A 4,764-nucleotide genomic window follows, 5' to 3' on the forward strand; every position below is an offset into this window, starting at 1 on the left:
CCAGTGTTCCCTGGAGCCTTTCAGGCGCGAGGCTGGGCTGGGCACTTCCTCATCTGGGAGGAGGCCCTGGGAGGTGGCGGGAGAGCCCAGCTCTGAGAGGAGCTCTGTGAGTCTCAGGCGGAAAGGAAAGGAGACATGGAAAAGTGTGAACTTGGAAGAGGGAGTCCTCTGATGTTGTGTATCTAAGCAGGAAGCCAGACCTACCCAGCTCTGGGGAAGGAAAACAAACTCTGGAGACCTATTTTTAGAAAGTGGCAAAATTCTGTTTCTCAGTAGGCAGTGGATTTTAAATGTAAAAGTTGCTTCATTGCTACAGGTAGGAATGGGACCGTGGTGAGTGGTGGTATCTGAATGAGGCTCTGAGGCTGGTGCCTGCTCACCCTTCCTGCTGCTGGACTAGCACAGGGCCATTCCAGAAGGCTCTGTAGGAATTCTGGCACAGACTTTGTGGTGATAATGATGATGGAGGTGGAGATGGTGCAGATGATGGTGATCAAGATAATGGTGATGGTGATGGTGATGATGGTGATGGTGGTGATGGTGATGGTGATGATGGTGGTGATGGTGGTGATGATGGTGATGGTGATGATGATGGTGATCAAGATAATGGTGATGGTGATGGTGGTGATGGTGATGGTGGTGATGATGGTGATGGTGATGGTGATGATGATGGTGGTGATGGTGATGGTGATGATGGTGATGATGGTGATGGTGGTGATGATGATGATGGTGATGGTGGTGATGATGGTGATGGTGATGATGATGGTGGTGATGGTGATGGTGATGATGGTGGTGATGCTGATGGTGATGGTGATGGTGATGGTGGTGATGGTGATGGTGATGATGATGGTGGTGATGGTGATGGTGGTGATGATAGTGGTGATGGTGATGGTGGTGATGATGGTGGTGATGCTGATGGTGGTGATGGTGATGGTGATGGTGATGGTGGTGATGGTGGTGATGGTGATGGTGATGGTGGTGATGATGGTGATGGTGATGATGATGGTGGTGATGGTGATGGTGGTGATGATGGTGATGGTGATGATGATGGTGGTGATGGTGGTGATGATGATGATGTGGGGATGGTGATAATAGTGATGGTGATGGTGTGTGCCAGGCCAAACTTAGCATATGTGATCTCATTCAGTCCCACAACAACCTTATGGGGTGAGTATGGGTCACCCCCTATTTTTTCAGGTGAAGAAAGTGAGCCTCAGAGAAGTTAAGTCACACAGCCAACAATCATAGGGCTGGGATTCAAACTCAGGTCAGGGTAACAACAAAGCCTGCTCTCTATGAACCCATGACAAGATCTCAGATTTGGAAGGGGTGACACTGAGTACAATTCCTGTCACCTTCCTGTCCCAGGGTGCTTGCACAGTCCCTGCTCGCATACGGAGATGGGACTCACACTCCCATGAACAGTTCTCTCCGTTTCACTCAGCTCAAAGCCCCGGAAGTTTCCTATATGGAGCTGGAATCTGCCCTGTGTCGTCTCTGTGGCTGCACAGGATTCTCTGTTCTGACTGCCTTGTAAGCCTCTGGAGGCAGTTCTCATCACCTCTCAAGTCTTTTCTTTCTGCGGTCTCTGCTCCTCATGAAGCCCGTTGGGTTTCAGTGTGGAGTCTGGAATTGGGCAGAATGCACGTAGGGCCAAATCTACCTTTGAAGGTGGATCTGATTTCTAGAAATAGCAAGTGGTCATTTGGAATTGCTGTGCACATGGATGATTCAGCTGAGAAAAAAAGCTGGCTTAAAAGATAAAATTGGGTGATTTTTAAATCTGGCCCAAACTAGCACTGAAAGAAGTTATTCCTGGAAGGAATGTACCAAAATAGAATTTAAACACCAGCAACGGGGTGCCTGGGTGGTTCAGTCGGTTAAGCATCTGCTTTTGGCTCAGGTCATGATCCCAGGGTCCTGAGACTGAGTCCCATGTGGGGCTCCCTGCTCAGTGGGGAGCCTGCTTCTTCCTCTCCCTCTGCTGCTCCCCCTGCTTGTGCTCTCTCACTCTCTCTCAAATAAATAAAATCTTATAAATAGTTTAAAAAAATAAACACCAGCAACATTCACTATTAGACAAAGCGTAGAGCCTTTCAAGGCAAGGAGATGCCCAGGTCTCTGAGAGCTGGTGCATCCCAATAAAATGTAGACAAAACTTCAACAATGCCACCTACAAGTGTTGGCAGACTTGCAATAATCCCCGACACGATCAGGGAAGGACCACCAGTTTGTGCTGCAGTTGTGTCCTGAGTGGACTGTGGCTGGAGACTTACAATGGGGAGAACAAGTCCAGCCCCAGAAGCCTCCGGAGTGGCTCCCACTGGAGCTGGGTGGCCTCCGGCGGAGGGCGAGGCTAAGGCCGGGCATGGGCTTCCGCTTTGCCTTGCCCTGCCTCAAGCCCTGATGCTTGGGGCAGCCGGGTCCCGGACTTTCCACTGAAGCTTGGCGACCTTTCCAGTAACAACCACAACTTCAGAGGACTGCCAAGGAGCAGGCCGGGCAACGTCCCCGGGGAACTCGGCTGGCTGGGTGTGCGGTGTGTGCGTGGGAGTCTTGCACACGGGGGTGTTGGAAACCATGACTGGCAATTCCAGATTCCAGAAGCAAGTCCTGAAGGAAGACGTGGAGGCATGGAGCCAAAGGACCTGCTGTGAACTGGATCCCCCGAGGCAGAGGTCACATGCAGCAGCAGGTCCAAGCAACCCCAGCCCCGGCCGAAGGGTCCTTCGCAGGCCCGGGGGACACACCCCACTTCCCTCTCCTCTTTCCAGCTCTGTGCAGGCCACTGGAATGCTCTTTACACCAATCCAGACTGCGGACTACAGTCCTCACCTGCCTCCCCTTTGTTCCCCAACCATGCCGTGCCCTCCACTCCCTGTAAGCTGAGGCACAGCTGTAAATCGGAGACAGGCCCTAGCGAGTGGGGGGGGGGGGGTGCAGACAGAACACTACAGGAAGTGGCTCCGCGGGGGACAAGAAGGGCTCTGGAGGGGAGAAACGGGATTGTGGTCTCTCTCGGTGACACTGAGGAGGGTTAGCCCTTTCCACACTCGGGAGAAGGGACAGCTGGAAGGTAGCAGCCTGGCGAGGCGTGGGCAGCTTCACAGAAGGTGCGGGAAGCAGGGAGTTTGCACATCAGGCCACCAGGGTATGGACCCACTGGCCCACAGGAACCCCTTGTGAAGAGAAGTCTGCGTTTTCTCATCTGTAAGAGGTCGTCACACACCCCCAACCTGGCAGATCATCATGAGGAACAGGTGGTGACATTTAGCACCACTCACAGCATGGGGCCCACAGAAGGACACAAAGACTTGCTGAAGGAATCGGCGAACACGGTCCTATTCAGGACCACTTGGTTCACCTCCTAAGCTGTGCGAATTATTAGTTTCGGACAAGTGCTTTCCACAATTAACATTTCAATTGAGCTCCTTTGGTCTTTAAGATTCCTTAGAAGAAGTATTACAAACCCATGCACAGTGAGTTGGGAAGAGCCTGGTGGAGGTTCCCCGGGCTGGGTTTAGAAAGCAAGCCCCAGGGAGGTGAGGCTCCCCAGCCTCCACAGCAAGCCCGGCTGGGGAAGCCCTTCCTGAACTTTCCACTTTCCTCCTCTTTGAAATTGTCTTCACAAGGCAAAGGTTATTTCCCTCCAACTTCAAAATGCTTAGACACCAAAGGATGTCTAAGTGACAGGATAAATTCTGTCCTATCTCATGGACCGGGAAGCTATGTAACCACAGGAGGACCAGTTGGAAGCAGGAGAAAACCTTCTATCATCCCAGTAACGTCGGGGTGTGGGTTCCGTGAGGAGTGATGTGATTGATTGTACAAAGACCACGGAGACTGGAATGCATCTCTGGTAACAAGGGCCAGCCTCCCGCTGCATGTCCCCCGCTCGAGGGGCTCATACCACTCAGCGACACTCAGCGAATGCCGCGGACGGAAAGCCACCAGTCGCCTAGAAGCGCGTGTGCACGCTCATGCTCTGGAGCCTCTCTGTCTGACACATGGATTCCTTGTTCACTCACCCCACCCCTTAAAGGTTATTTCCAGAACTTCGGTTGTTACCCTTGGCAGCTGTGTTTCACCCACAAATACTGGGAGGCTGGTTTATGAAGTGTGACGTGTTTATCAATGACTAAGTTCCATTAACCTCTGCTTCTGAATGTGAATTCTTCCCTCTGGCCCGGGGCCGGACCGGCACAGCTCCCGCCTTGACTGCAAGCAGGGGGTGTCGGGTGGGGGTGACCCCTGAATGCTGAACCTAAGCCGCCACACTAGGAGCTCCCGTGCCCAGAAAGTAGACCCCTGAGCCCCTCCACAAAATGGGGGTATGTCTCCCCTTTGGAAATGTTCTCTGAACCTCAGAAACATGGTCAGCTGGGGAAATGGCTGGCTTTAAGGATCTCGAAGAAGCAGTGGGTATCAGGAAAACCTACATCGAACCCAACCATGGAGGCGGGGAGATTCCTTCTGCCTCAGCTTTGCTCTGGATCCTGGTGTGCCCCCAAAGCAGAAGGGCCCGTGGGGGAATCAGAAGGCAGAAAGCAACACTAGGAGGTGTCCCAGGATCGCACAGTTTTCGGGGCGGGGGTGTGTGGACCCTGCCCCTAACTTAAGGCCATTTGTGGTTTTCCCCCACCCAGCCTAAGCTAAGTTCTCCAAAGAACACATGTTTGCCATTTTGGCTTTCTGGGTCATTTCTGGAAACCTCCATGTTTCCCTGCCTTTAGCTCTTTGCTGAATAGAAGGTTCCGGGCCTGA

The sequence above is a fragment of the Mirounga angustirostris genome, unplaced genomic scaffold (genome assembly GCF_029215605.1).
Source record: "Mirounga angustirostris isolate CCGP_5_RB_7025 unplaced genomic scaffold, mMirAng1.0.hap1 SCAF_5, whole genome shotgun sequence".
NCBI lineage: Eukaryota > Metazoa > Chordata > Mammalia > Carnivora > Phocidae > Mirounga > Mirounga angustirostris.